We start from the raw sequence: 16,109 nt of genomic DNA, 5'->3' as shown, positions 1-16,109 counted from the left end.
GAGACAAGTTTTAACTAATATAGTGACCTTTGAATTATGGGAGGAAATTAACACTGATAAAGATGGTGCTAATGTAGCGAAAAGGACACTATTCTCGACATGTTCTTTTGGTCACAGGTTAAATATGTTTTGCAAATCACCAAACCAATTTATTACATGATCAAGTTTGTAGATTTAGATCGGCCAATAATTGGGGAGGTGTATGAGCAAATGGATAGCATGTTGGGGCAGATTAAATACATTGTTGAGCCTAGAGATATCACCTTGTACAATTATATTCATGCAGAAGTGGAAAACCGATGGGAAATGCTAAATGTTCCATTGCATGCATTAGCATATGTTTTGACACCTAAATACTATCATCCATCATGGCTTTCAACACCAGCACCGGGGGGAGAAGGAGAAAACCACACCTAGATCCAGAGGTTCTAGAAAAATATATGATTGCATTGGGTAAATTAGTCCCTGATGAGGAGGAGGCTACCATGGTACGAAAACAGTTGAGCAACTATATGCTTAGCACTGGTCCATTTGGGAGCATGCATGCAATTAGAGATCGAGAGAGTTTTTCTTCTCTTGAGTGGTGGAACATGCATGGAGGTGCTACTCCACTTCTACATGCTTTGGCATTGCGGGTTCTATCACAGGTGGTAAACACTTCTTCTACAGAGAGGTGTTGGAGCTCTTATTCTTTCATCCACAGTGTTAAAAGGAACAGGTTGAGTTTAGACTGGGCAAAGAGCTTGGTTTATGTTCATTACAACTTGCGATTGTTGTCCCATTACTATGATGATTCAAAGACTAATAAAGACCTTAAGGTTTGGGACAGGAATCCAGAGGAGCCCAATTTGGAGGATGGAGAGTTGCGATTAGAGCAATTAGAGGATGCTTTTATCCAGGTATCTCCATTGTGCTATGAATTTCAAAATTCAGCCTATAAGTAGTATGTCCATTAAATTCAAAAGTGTCAATTTTGCTTATAAAGCATTTCTCTAATTCCTGTTTTTATTTTTTTCTGTTAACCAGTGGTTTTTTTTTGTATGAATTTTTTGAGCGATTCGAGGATGATGATGATCGAGTTGAGTTGCCACCCCCATCTGGTCCCTTGGTTCCCAGGTTCCATGGTTCAACACCAACAGCAGGGGCTTCGTCTTCATCAGTTTCAGTCCCACTCCCACAACTTCCACAGGCACCATCTTCTTCATTGCCACCACGTGGAGGCCCACCGCCACGTACTCTTCGTTGTGGAAGGAGGAGAGATTAGTAGATATATTCACAATTTACTACTTTTGTCATAGATTAATCATTAGACTTGTAGGCTTATTGTGAATTTGAACCTTTTTGTCTTAGCGGTGGCTTGCTCACTTGCTAGATAATATGATTTATGGATTTTAGAGATCTGTGGGTTGAATCTTTTGAATTCATGATCGGAGAAACCACAGTTTAGGTTTTTGAATCAACGTTTCGAATCCCAAATGGGATCCATCATCAGGATATGAGAATGATGATGAGCAGAAGAGCAACACAGCATTGATAAATAGTGGTGAGGATAAAACAATAAGAAAGACAATTATGACAGCCGACAGTTTGTCTTTCTTATTGTTTTATCCTCACCACTATTTATCAATGCTGTGTTGCTCTTCTGCTCATCATCATTCTCATATCCTGATGATGGATCCCATTTGGGATTCGAAACGTTGATTCAAAAACCTAAACTGTGGTTTCTCCGATCATGAATTCAAAATATGATTTATGTTTTATGTTTTATAATATGCTTAAAAATTTGATGTATGTTTGTATTTGCTAGAATGTAGATGCTTGATGCTCGAATAATTAATCATTGATGTACAATGGAATCATGGATGCCATATCTATCTTGATTTAAGTAAAAACATGCATGTTTTCATGTCTTCTACAACTAATTTGGTATTTGGGATGTTTGTTTTGAATATAAATGCAAAAAAATATAAATATATATATATAGTAGACACTTTTGAGATGCTTCGCTTCCTAGATTTTTGGAAAATGACGCTTTTGCGTTCCCGCTTCAAAAAAAGATCATTGTTTCGTCCCTGCTTCGTTCAACGTTGATTTGAACAACTAACTAGAGAATCTGCAATAACATTGTGTATTTGGTCTCTCATGGCTCTTTCTTATATGACTTAAAAAGGTGCATTTTCAAGTTGAAACTGACACTCTCCTCAATTGTTGAGCATGATTGGTTAACTAAATGGCTGAAATTATTGAGTTATTAAAGTTTCTAGATACTCTCATACTCTCCACTGTTGAGTCTGAAGACACAGTCAAAATCAGCAAAACCACTCTTGCTAACATGCAAACATGTATACAAGATGCTCAAAAAAAGATCGAGTTTCTACAACTCGAATCTCAGTTCCAGCAAGAAGACCTATAGCAAAATAGACATTATTCTGAACCTATTTTTGTTCAGAACATTGAGACAAACTCCCATCAGCAATAAGAAATTGCAGATGTGGTACCCATTTCAGGAGCAGATGTGCGGAAAGATGCAGAAGTTCAATATGCAGTTCACAAGCCAATCATCAGACCTTGGGAAAAGCTTGTCAGCAACAAACACAGAACCGACCTTGGATATGAAAAGGATGTGTCCTTTCATACTCCAGACTATTCCAAGCCCGTTCAATTTCAAATTGTTGGGTTTCTTCATGGAAATTCATCTTCACTTGTTTAAGATCTTGCTCCTCTTCCACAACAGATTTGCGGATGCCAACATTGTGACAAACTTGGCCATGTGAAAGATCATTGTTTTGATCTTCACCCATGTAAGCATTGTGGTCAGCACACTCATTTTTCAAACAGATGCTTCGAAAACAAGCCTCCTACAAGAACAAAGATTCACCCTGGATGGATCGCTTCTTGGCAATGGGCTTCAACAGCCAAGAAGCTCTTTAAACCATACCACAGAATTTGTTCTCAAGTATTAAAAAGTCTTGCAGTTGAGATCTCTTCATCTTCTCACCTTGTATCTGATTGGGGGGAAATTGATGGTCATCTACAAGTTTCAAAGATAAATCAAGCGACTCTAAGCCACAACCTGAACCTGTTGCCTAACCCTATAGCCAGAGACAGCCAAACCCAGATTCAAATTTGTAGCCAGAGACACAGAAGCCCCTAAGTATGCCTATGGTTGGTGGCCTTCCTTAAACCACTGCAGGTTTAAGACCTCCCTTTTTCCAGGTTCAAGGTCTCCTTCTTCAAATCATTAGGGAGCACTTCCTCTAGAAGAAGACTTTAGCTTCTTGCCAAATTTGGAAGAGTGTCGGGAACTGCACAAAGCGTTTCAGGTTGAAACCCAAATGGTCTACCTTTTCAAGACAATAGGGAACACTTCCTCTAGTAGAAGACTTCAGCGTCTTGCCAAATTTGGAAGAGTTTCAGGAATTGCACTAAGCATTCCAGTGTTGGTTGTCATCCTTAAACCATTGTCAGTTTAGACCTCGAGTTCTCCCACCTTATACCTTCATTTGAGAGAGGACATTCGGTCTATTATTATTATTCATTATTGTATATTTGTATTATAGCTCTCTTCTTGGACTCGTATATACCCCTTCGAATTAAGGGGGGGAATGTTGGACCAGCGTTGAAAATATCGGTATTGGCAAAATGTTGGCGAGGGTCCAGAAAACATCTTATCGGCAATATCGGCAAAATATCGACAAATATCGGCAAGCATAAAAAATGCAAAATATATTCATTTTTTTCATATTTCTAAACATATAAAGCAATAACAACATGAACTAAACACATTGGCACATAAATATGAAGAAAGCACTGATATATATGATGTCAAATAGAAATGATACATCAAACTTCAAAGGCGATACCAAATCTTGCTGATCCCTGATAATTGTCCAATCAAGGACTCAAACAAAATAACATCAGATATATAAAACTTTGAAAGTATTTCATCATCATGAGTTATAAACTTATATGTAGCAAAAGTTGCAAAACAAATAAAACTAGCAGCTATCTATCTGAGACCATTGGCCTCTCCCTAGCAGCTTTCTTTCTGTCTTGTTCAGCAATTGCTTCAAGAGCTTTTTGTATAACCTCCGCACTAGAAACCATACAAGGCATTACATTTGCATCATGTGTAGGGAGTCTAGCCAGTTGGTATTTCAATCGTGTAACCCCTCCTGACATCTTGGTCCCACACAATTTGCATGATATATATGCCTGATTTGCCCCACCAACAGCCTCCCCATACTCCCAAAATGGGTCCAAGGCTTTTGGCATATTTGACATTTGTAGTGAACTAATTCAAACCTAGGGCACAAAAAAAAAAATTGGCATTAAACCCCCCAACACAAAAAATAATAAGTAATAACCACCTCATTTAAAAAAAATTACTACATTATCTTCATTTTGCAATGTGAATGAAAAATGGAAATAAGAGAGTGCATCAGAAAGTTGAAAAAAAAAAAAAATGAAGCTTGCTGTCCAAATATGGAGAAAACCCTTGCATTGGCTCATGGGCATGAAAATCATAGCAAATGGAAAAAAAACAAAGAAACAAAATGTTGGTAGGCAAAGAGGCAAGCAAGCATAACCCTAAATCTATGGAAAAATCATTAACATAGGGGTTTTTAAGAACATACCTGTTAATGGAAGAAATGAAGTTTGTCTCATTGTTCTTCAATCTTTGATCCACAAAAAACTCTTAGTTGGTGGTGATAATCGATGTTTGATCCTCAAACCCTCCTTGACAACCACCACAAAACTCTTCCCCTTCCTTCTCCAACACTCAGAAATAGAAATGAAGAAAAAAAAACGATTTTCCCTTTTTTTAGCCGCGGCATAACACGCCCAGCGATATTTTATGTCGTCTCGCGATATTTTGCCGAGATATCAACGATATCTCGGAAATATCGCGATATTTCTGGGAGCCAAAATATCACGATATTTTCTCGGCAATATTTCGGCTCGCCGAAAATATCGCGATATTTCCGATATTTGGCGATATATCGTCGATATTATCATCACTGTGTTGGACACCTAATCCGTTAAGGGTTGTGGTGTGGAAGTTGAACAGTCACTAGAGTCCAAGAGACCACTTGGAATGTGAAAACCAAGGGTCATAGCAAATTGTATTTATATGTAAATCTTGTTAATAGAATGCATCTCACGATTATTCTTCACATATTGTCTATTTCGTGTATGTGTTTAACATTTACAAATTCCTAAAATAAACTCAAGGGGAAATATGGAGAGACAACATGTGGGCAGGCACTGCGTGAGGTTCAGTCAAGGTCATCCGTGAGACAAGTCATGAACAGGCCACTATGACACACCCAAAGTAGGGCACACAACCTAGTCAAAGCCCAATAACAAACCACAGGGGACAAGTTACAAAGGGCCACAACAAGAAGGCTGCAAAAGACACAACATAGGTGCACAAAAACATGGGACTGCCTGAAATAGTGGGGCGAACAGGCACACATGCATACACAAGGTTGCACGAAGTTGTGTCATGAATAGGCCACTGAGATTCTTGCCCTCTATTGTGCTATTCAACAACCCCCCATTTATTAATGGTAGTAGTTAATATTACGTTAATAAATGGGGACCCTTTAAAAAATCCATCCAAAAAACAAACTTAGCATTTAGGCATTTCTTTTATTTTTGGAATAAAGCAAGATATCAATCAAACCCCCTTTTTTCAAAAGAACTACTAAATGCTTACCTTCCCACATACAGCATGATTAAGCATCATCAAAAGACCTTTCTAACCCACCAAATCCAGTAAAGAACGATTGAAAGAGGACTCTATGCTCGAAACTATCATATTTCTGACATAAACTAGGTCCTTAAGCTTTTTCTTCAAAAGCTGAGTCTCGCATCGCATATTGCCATTTATAAAGGACCCTACTTAAAAGGTTATCTCAAAACATGCGAGATGCGAAATTACAATGGCATCACAACCTTTATTGCATCGCATTTCGAGCATCCAAAGGAACACCGCAAACTTACCATTAACTGATATTGCGAAACGTGATCAAGACCTGGACCCACTCCTTAAATGTATCACGAACAAATGTTTAGTTCCGCCACTCATTAAAAAGGGTCTTTTACATAGAAAAACCTAACAAGTAGCTATGTTTTGAAACGATAAACGAGCGGCTCGCATCTCACAGAAACACAAGAGAAGGTAAGAAAAGTGAAAAGGAATAATGCAATATTGCGATCTGCGATATTGCTTCGCAAATCGCAAAATCGCCATTATCGTAGTTCAAAGGCTCGCCACCCTAGAAGCTTTCTTCCCAATTTACGATGCAGACATTTATGAGCATTAAAGCTAAGGGATAATGAAGCATTAGTGGGCATTTAGTAAGAGATAATTGCATTTATGTGTGAAAAGCCATTTAGCGTGATATGATATCTTCTTACGTGCGTTCGAATAAAACTCCTTTTATCACCTTTACAAGTTATCTGCATTATTTCATTTTACGTTCATTATCCCCTGTGTATCCGATAGTTGTTGTTCTTCACTTTCAAGGAAAATCCACAGAGCAAATCGTTGAAAGCAATGGTGAAGAAAGGCAAGGCAGTCATCTCTGAGAAGTCAGAAATGACTCCTCTATTTACGGATACTACATGCAACAGAGAGGGAGGAACCTCTACATGGGAGGCCATGTATAATATACTGGAGGAAGAGCAACCAAGGATTCTGGAAACGAAGGTTACAGTTGACGGACGTGATTCCTCAGACGCTTCCATGTTTGAGACAACATGCTCATTTTTGCATCGCATAGCCGCGCGCCCGAAGATAATCCCTTATACCGACATGGTTAAATGGGTTATTGATGAAGTTGACATCTCAGACAAAGAATTCAAGACAAGAAGCCAAGAGGTTATGGGATCTTTTACCCCAGACAACCTACGGCTTATGTACCACCTACCAAAGCCACAAGTCATCTACAACAAGCAGTTCGTCGAGAAGTTTGCCAAAGAGAACGAGGACCTAGCAGACTGCACCTGGACCTAGTCAAATAATGAGGACAAAATCAAGAAAGACAAAAACAGTATGTACACTACTTCGTCTATTTGTCCCCCTCATAGTTTTGCAGCGGCCATGCTATGTAGACTATTTGGCAAACCCGATAGTACTAAATTCTCCCCAGAGTGGTTTCCATTAATAGATGCAGTCATTAACGCAATTGTAATGAATTGGGCACAAATTTTGTCTGACAATTTAGCAAGAACAATAATGGAGTATAGAAGGAAAAGAAGTGTTTCTTCGAGGGTTTACCCTCCATTTTTTATGAGCGCCTATGTAATGGATGCAATTTATTTCAGTTCGAAATTCCCTGTCATGGGATGGAAGTGGACTGTTCAAAATCCACTTCCCATTCACATATACCATAAAGACATGTGGGAATCCAACTTTCAACCACATTTTTTCAAGATTTGTCATGGAGTTATGCTCCCTATTCACAAATGGCTTTATAACCGAGATGCCCCCAAGTTTTCCCAAGAAGCTGAAGTAGATATCCTCCCAGTGGCCAGATGGTTTAGGGAGGAGACATTTACGTATATCAGGGTATTTGGCAGTATCACCTTCCCCCATGTCCTCCCATAATATGTTCCGGACAAATTGATGGCTAGAGAGATAGCCTATCAAATGACTAGTGAGGAAGGGATGAGCAAAACATTAAAGGAATCAAAAAAGGCCATCTGGCCTACATTCCCTTTACAGTGTGGAGCATTTGCATTACACGACCTAGGGCATGCATTTAAAGAAGCAGAGAATATGTTATCTCTGCAATTACCTAAATTCCCTGGAAGGCAATATGACCCGTTCAGCACTATCAAAGACTTTACCACTATTGTAAAAATAAAAGTATTCAATAATGAGGAAGATGCCTTTGATGACATCTTTTTGCATAAAAACACCTTCACAAAGGTGAAGCATATGGCACAAGTACTTTTTGACCGTGAAGATCTTGAAAACTTTTACAGCTACAGAGAAAGGAGGCTATCAAAGGTCCCATTGGACCAATTATTGATTGAACCAATAAGGGAGCCTACTCCCAGTGTAAGTATAGAAGGTGACTCCAAAGAAAATTCTAAAACTAATTCTGGAGCAGAATCCCAAGAGAAATCTACCAAGGAATCAGAGAAGTCATCACAAAATGGGAAAAGCAGAAGCAGAGAGTCGGAAAAGGATACAGCCCAATCTACACAGAAGATAGCTGAAGAAACTTCAGCCAGCAAACAGGCTGAAATCCATGCCGCCTCCACACAGCCAATAAAACCCCTGGTAATTGATTTAGAGGAAGAATGGGACAATTTTAATAAAAGGCTCAACACAGAGGAACAAACGCCAGAGTTGCAAACTCCACAACAAAAAACAACTCAGGAAATTACAGCAGAGGAGACTATAAATACTCAAGAGGTAGAACACATCCCTGTTACCCCCACCTCTGAAATTGTTTTGAGAATAGAGGAGATTCTCCCTCTAGATGTGTTTTATAGCCCATAACACAAGGCCGTTGATAAAAGACAAAGGAAGAAAAGGAAGTTGGACTCTACAACTGCTATTACCCCTGATAATGAACCGATGGATGTTCTCTGGAAAGACTCACCTATCGACCCGTCCACCAATCTTACTAGACTCTCACAATTTGCAGGTGCCTACGCTACAGCAACTATCGACAAAGCAAGAAAGGTGCAAAAGTTGCTTAAAGAAAAAGAAGATAAAATTTTGTCGCCTAAACAACAATTACAACAAGCAAAATCTGACTAGCAGGTAGAGATACAATTAGCTAAGCTACAACAGGAGTTTGAGCATATGCAAATAAATCATCAAACCAGCTTGGCAAAGAAGGAAGCACAAATACAGGGAATAACTGATCTACATAAAGATGATCCAAAAATTGATCAGTTTATTACCGAAGCGCTTGGCCTTAATGCCCAGTTGATGCACCAAAAAGAACTATTATGCCAAAAGATTTCGCAATGGAACTCTTATTGCGAAACAAGCAACAAATTGACAAGTCAAGTCGTGGAAATGAGACTTGAATATGATGAAATCTTGAAAAAGGTCTCCGACTTCATCACCTGGCAGAATTCAGAAGATGGGAGAAAAGCCGACTTGCCTAAACTAGAGGAGTTGCATAAAGAAATCTTATTTGCAAACTGGGATTCTCAGCTTAAAGAGGCAGAAAAGGCAACAGCAGACGCAACAGCAGCAGCAAACAGTGTCATAGAAAATGTTAATGAAAATTTACATAGCGCCAACCTTGTGGCAGAATCCATTCCAGGTTTTCTTCCTAATGTGAAACAACTTGAACTACAGTGGAAACAGGCAACAGAAGAAAAAGCAGAAGCAATTAGGCAAATGACCAGGTTAAACTGGGAAGCATATTGGCGACATTTGGTAAAACCTCACAGCCAGTGGATGACCCTACGATGCCTAACCACTTCTACGGAGAAAATGGTGCCAGCACTGACCGACGTCGTATTCACTGGACAGTTGAAAGCTGAAGTCGGCCAACCAACACAGCTCAAGCCCATGATGGACATTTGTGATCTAAAGGATCAAATGCAGGACAGTTAGTCATCATGCTCATTTCTATTTTGATTTTATTTTGCATAATTTGAGGAAGGTCGTTTAAACCTCCTCAACTATTTTTGTAATAATCTATTTTTAGTTTTATAGTTTAAGTATTTAAACCCCTCTCATGCATTTAGAGAGAGGTCTAGAAATTTTATCAGAAAAAATCTTCAAAACATGCACTTCTGTCCCTTTGAGGAAGTTCTAGTGAAATTAATGGAACAGGATTTATTTTTATCTGATTTAGCATCTTCTACTGAAATTGCACTTTTGTACTCTTAGATGGTGTTGAATGGACTGAAAATAGATCAATATTGTTGAAGCACATGAGTAGGACGTATTATAAATGGTACTTTTATCTCGTAATTCTTTTTACTTATGTATCAAGCAATGATTTCTTTTCAAGTTATTTATGTATGAAAGTCCGAATCTTGGTTGCCATTATTGCACTTCTGTATGATGATGATCTATATTTTATGCTGAATACATGAATAATTCCTTATGTGATATATCTTTCACAATCATTTCGGCTAACTTTTTATACGAAACGATTATTGTTAAAACGAATTCATTTCTCATTGCAATTGAATGATCTTTATTATCAATTGCTTTCAGACATTATTGTAGATCGCATACATCAACTTACTCTTGGGTATAGTTATAATAAGGTAGTGTTTAATTAGGATAAAATGCATGTGATTATTAGTTTAGGTTAGATTACTTCTAGCTTAAACATTACTCCAAAGCATCGCATATCATCCCATTAGCACAATCATTAAATAGATTGGGAAATTGGTCCCATTACCCCCAGTCGGAGCCACTACTCCAAACGGAAAAGGAGCTGCCAACCAAGGTCTGGACCGGGTAGTTTTCCCCCATGTTGAAGCAAAGATTTTCGAGGCTTCAACACCTTCCATGGCAAGAAATTCGAAACCCCATTAAGTCGATCCTCAACTTTCACACTAGTCACTAGCATGGCTATCCTGAGCTTTATCTCTCAAGCTTATTGAAGTAACCTGAAAAACAATAGATTTGCTTTTCTCTCAGAGAAATTGCTCTAATACCATGTTAAATTATCTTATAACCAGCTATCTAAGCAAGCAGATCAGATCTAGTTACTTCTTGGAATTATTAACTCTTGCATGCAATCGAAAACGAGAAAAGAAATCACACACAGTGGACAATTATTTATGCTCTTTTAGATCAATTCATCATTTAAAATTCTCTCCAAAACTTACAAGACCTCCCTTACAGGGAAAATGGATCTTAGAAATTAATAAAACGAACAGCAAACCTGAAAATATCAGTCTGCATAGAAATCGAGGCAGCATGCCCTCCAATCCGTATGGCAATACGGAATCCATACGAGCAGTTGTACGGCCTATTTTGTTGGGTTGTATGGTTGTTCTTTTCCTTGTTGTTGACTAGCTGTCTGTCCTTATTGAAGACTGGTTTCCTTCTCCTTGCTAAACTACTGTTGAAATCCTAACCAATGGCTGCTAAAAAGATCTTTGATTTTCTTCTTCAGTCACATGACTTTTAAATGAATGTTCTTTGTGTGTCTTTGTCCTTTGCCCTCTCTTTCTTTTATAACTTTGACATGAGCCAAAAACCTTATCTAATATGGTTAAAATCTAACCATGAGATCAATGGCTCTCTTTTAATTAAATCAGTAAGTGACCCACTTTATTCACTTTATTAATTAAAAGTCACATTAATAAAAAACACATACACTTTATTAATTAATTAAAAGAGTGAACTTCTAGAAAAAGCATAGGATACATTTAATGACGATTTCCATACATAGACACCCTCATGGAAATACCTATCTGAGATACAAACACTAACACACCCTCTTAGCGAGAAAGGTATTCTCCACCACTCCAAGCTTGTCTCGAAACCAAACAAACTTTCCCTTGACCAAGGGCTTGGTGAAAATGTTTGCCAACTGCTCCTCTGTAGAAATATATTAGAGCTTGACTACTCCCTTTAGCACCCTATCTCTAATGAAATGGTATTTGATCTCAATGTACTTTGACCTGTCAAGAAACATTGGACTCTCCATGATCTGAGAGGATCTAATTTACCTCAAAATTCAAAGGTTCCAAAACTCGATGCAAGTTATGCCACGACAGAGAGCTCAGTGAGAGCTTTCTAACACCACTTGAACAGGCTCAAACGGACTCCATATGAAGAAGTTATCATGTTCTTAAGTTTTTGTAAAATAGGTAAAAAAAGGGAACATAGGTGCCATGTGGCAGTTCCTCGGGAGGACACGTGGAATCCATTCGATGTGATATGTGGCAACCATACAGGACAAGTGGTGTTGCCAACGTGGCAAACAGGTGGCCCAATCAAAGGGTGCAAATAGTAAAGGCATGACATGGTAGGACAAAGTGGCATCCCAGCAAGCACGTGACATGGTATCCAAGTTGGCAGTTACGTGACATTGATAGCATGGTAGTGTAACGTGGGAAGACATGGCAAGCTGACTCAACAGGTTAACATGGTGGGCAGGGTGACTATGCAATAGGTGGACCAATCAGAGGTTGCCACGTGATAGCCTCCCAGTGGCTAGAAGGTTCTAAAATTGTTATGGGAAAGTCTGCAGGGCAAATCGAACTTGTAACCTCATGGCCAGCAATAGAATGGCTTATTGTCGCACTACCAACTATCCGTTATAATCCTACCAACCAACTCTTTATTTGAAGTTTGTTTAAAGCATTGTCAAGGAAAAATTGGTAGCAAGTAGGATCGACCCCAACACTCCAGGCAACAATCGAAATGACATAACCACTGTGCAAACCGCTAACATTGGTTACAAGGGCAAGTAAACTATATATAAACTTTCACAGGTATCCATAGGCCATAAATGGAAGGCCGCGGGGTTGAACCCATGACCTCCTCGGGAATCTTCCATACATTTTACCAACGTGCCACAACCATTTACTTTGTTTGGAAAGTCAAGAATATATTGTTTTGATTTGAAAATATTGTAGTAGATTTGAAATCCAAACAACCCACGAGCTCGACCCCAAGTCTCTTCTATTATAAACAATATGTTTTGCCAATGCGCCATAGGTTTGTAATGTGCCAGGATTGTTGAAGCTAAGTGTTTTTTAACATTGTGTAGCCTATGTATTGAAGAAGAGAGTGGTTTCTATAGCCTTCTTTGTTAGAAAATCAAAAAGGAAAAAAGATTTTCTTTATATAGATAATTACTTGTGACTTTCTTATCTTTATGTCCTTCTTTTATCGTTTAGTTCATCAAGCAATTACCAAAACAATAGCACAAAGATCACAGACCACAGATATAGGCAAACAGCTAGGACAAAACCCATATCTAGGGGAAAACCCACTCAACAACTCTTCCTTAATAACTTCTTGAGATAATCCAAGACTCTTGACCTAGACCCAGACTTCCTCCACACCAAGTCATCATTTTCTTCTTTCTTGCAGATGATATCCCTTCAACAGCAACTTCAACCTCGCAGCAACTTCGACCCAACAACTGGCAGCAGTAGCAACAACAACAAAAACTTTGACTTGACAAGAGAGACTTCGATCTCCTAGAGGAATCAACACGAAAGAGAGATATATAGCCCAAAATTTTGATTTTCTCTTTTTCTTCCTCTTTCTCCAACTTCGCACTCCTTTTGTAATAGCCTTAATATACAGTGACTAAAATCTGAAATACACACAGTAACTAAAATCTAAAATACAGAAGCCTGAACATTAAATCGGTACATACCTTAACTGCTGCTGAACTGCTGCTGATCCTGCTTCTGTCTGGTGAATCTGCTGTTGGTGATGCTGTGGTTAATTTGATCAAATTTTCGAGAGGCCAATACCTCCCAACCGGACGGAGCAAACCTAGCTGCTCAATCCAGAAAGCTTCTCCACAGAAGCTTTCTGTCCCTCCGTGCCCAAAGCCTCAGATCACTCAAAGCTCTTCAATAGATAATCCCCTTCTCCCAGTTTCCTCTGGTGGATTTATGCTTCTCATCCTCTGCTGCTGCTCTCCCCTGTTTTTCCCCCCTGCATCGGTCCAGGATAGTGATATATATAGGCAGGCTTGGCGGTGGCCACCCTCCTGCTCCCGGCCACCGCCCTGCTCCCTCATGACACCTCCCGCATGCAATTCAATTCTCTCATATCCTGTCCTGGCCGCATTAATGGTTTCAGAGATGGTTCTGGAAGGTTACCGCATACATCCTCATGAATCTATTTATTTAGCTTACAGCATATGGACTTTATAGATAATCTGTAAGGTTTCAATTATATGCTTTATAATATCTCTTATTTATAAAGTTTCATTTACACTTTATAATATTCACATTATATAAGGTTCCATATATATATATACTTTATTTATATAAAGTTCCATATGTATATATATACTTTATAACTTTTACATTATATAAGGTTCTGTATATATATACTTTATTTATATAAAGTTCCATATGTATATATATATACTTTATAACTTTTACATTATATAAAATTCAATTATATATTTTGTAATTTAATATATGTATATATATATTATAAAGTCTAATTATATATTTTATAAAATTTTAACTTATATATGTTTTAAATTTAAATTGTATTTATAAACTTAACATACTTATAGTTTAAATTTCCTCACAATTGATTTTATTATAAGTTTAAAACTTTATAAAATGGATTAATCTAGCTGGGTTGTTACACACTCCCCCCCTTCTGAGAACTTCGTCCCGAAGTTTAGAGTTTTAGGGTCAAGGTTTTTGATGGACATGACCTTTTCTATCCCGGTCCCCAAGCTATTCAAAATCATCCTATCCTTCCTAATCTCTTCCACTCCCATCCTATCCGTCCTCTACTGGAGTATGCTGTGGCGTCAGTTTCACTGATCTAACCATTCATAACTCTAAGGTGACAGCGTCGGTTATACCGACCTGATTCTCAGTAGGCATCCGGCAGTCATCATCACACGTCTAGGGGAGCGTGACTCGCACAGTCCTCCCATGACCCCAGGGTTCGAAGGATAAACGGTGGGTAACACCTCCACCCCTCCCAGTACAATTTGGCTGATACCTTATCATAGAATCACTTTGAGCTTTAACTGATCTGAGGTTCTGTCATCACGTGGTCATCTCGAAAATTTGATCAATTATCTGCAATCATAGTTTATCTGCAAGTTTATCTGCAATCTTACACTTACCCAGCATTTGTAAAATGTGCATCAGCATATTCGAAATAACTTATGTATTATTTACATATGATACTACAGCATAACAGAATTTGTCATTTCCTATGCATGTATTCTGACTTTTCTTTAGGATGTATTCACTTCCTGTCCTCTATTTCAGTTGCTCATTTTTGACATGCATAAATAAAACAGATTTGTATTGTTTCAATTTCTACTAGAAGCAAAATCATTTAACGGCCTTAACTTTACTTCAACATTTATAATTTAGTAAAATAATCACATATATTGTTTTGGTATCCATGTACCAGCAGGAGTTAAACACATATTATTTTGGTAACCATGTACCAGCAGGAATTTAAACATATATTATTTCACAAAGTTTCATGTTTATCACTAATCATTCAAATGTTTTTGGGTCTCTGACAGTAGTGAAGTAAATATATACTAAACATAGTGTAAAGTTCTTCAAAATGGACATAAACTAGGGTATCTCTGACATATGTCCTCTGTATTCTCCCAAGTTGCTGATCCAGGACTATACTTGTCCCATTGGACCTTAACTTGGTCCACCAGACGGTTCCTCAACTGTCGAACTCTACGTTCCAGTATACGTAAAGGTTCGACCGTTATGACTCCCTCGTCCGATACCTGCAATTCTTTCCACTGGATGTTATGAGATAGATCAGCTACATAATGTCTTAATACAGAAACATGAAATACATTATGAATTCTATGCAGGTGGGGTGGCAGGGCAAGACGATAGGCAACAGGTCCAACTCTTTCCACGACTTTAAACGGTCCTATAAATCAGGGGGACAACTTTGTCCCTTTTCCGAATCGAATAGTACTTTTATTTGGTTTGATGCGAACGAAGACCTGATCCCCTACTTCATACTTCCTATCAGTTCGGTGAGCATCAGCATAACTCTTTTGTCTATCCTGTGCTTCTTTTAATCGCTGCCTAATCTGTCTGACCTGAGCTTCCATTTCATGGATTAATTCTGGTCCTATTATCACTCGATCTTCTAACCTGTCCCAACTTAACGGTGTTCTGCAAGGTCTGCCATATAAAGCTTCAAATGGAGGCATCCCAATCGAACTGTGGTAACTGTTGTTGTATGCGAATTCGACTAAGGGTAAATACTTTTCCCAGTGTGATTGCTGATCCATTACATACATTCGCAACATGTCTTCAAGTACTTGATTTACTCTTTCAGTTTGCCCATCAGTCTCAGGATGGTAAGCCGTGCTTAAATTTAGCTGAGTACCTAAGGCTGTCTGCATGCAAGTCCAGAATCTGGAAGTGAATCGCGAATCTCTATC

At 38.5% G+C, this 16,109-nt stretch overlaps 1 protein-coding gene across 4 annotated transcripts in view; it reads right to left on the bottom strand.

Annotated features, from left to right (window-relative positions):
- LOC149146090 (SET domain-containing protein) overlaps positions 1-16,109 on the bottom strand; it is a 318,457-nt gene that overhangs the window by 229,696 nt on the left and 72,652 nt on the right. Inside the window, exon 1 of one of the 4 annotated variants that reach the window (XM_089447465.1) lies at positions 13,347-13,637. The exons of the other annotated variants lie outside the window; for them this stretch is intronic. The gene's annotated coding sequence lies outside the window, so the exon portion shown is untranslated. Of the gene's footprint in view, positions 1-13,346; positions 13,638-16,109 lie in introns of those variants that run through there. 4 annotated transcript variants of the gene reach the window in all.

The sequence above is a fragment of the Pinus tabuliformis genome, chromosome X (assembly GCF_031772625.1).
Source record: "Pinus tabuliformis cultivar Carrire ecotype Pingquan chromosome X, CPIR1, whole genome shotgun sequence".
NCBI lineage: Eukaryota > Viridiplantae > Streptophyta > Pinopsida > Pinales > Pinaceae > Pinus > Pinus tabuliformis.
The sequence above is the reverse complement of the archived record's forward strand: the minus strand, read 5'-3'. Positions and strand labels throughout refer to the sequence as shown.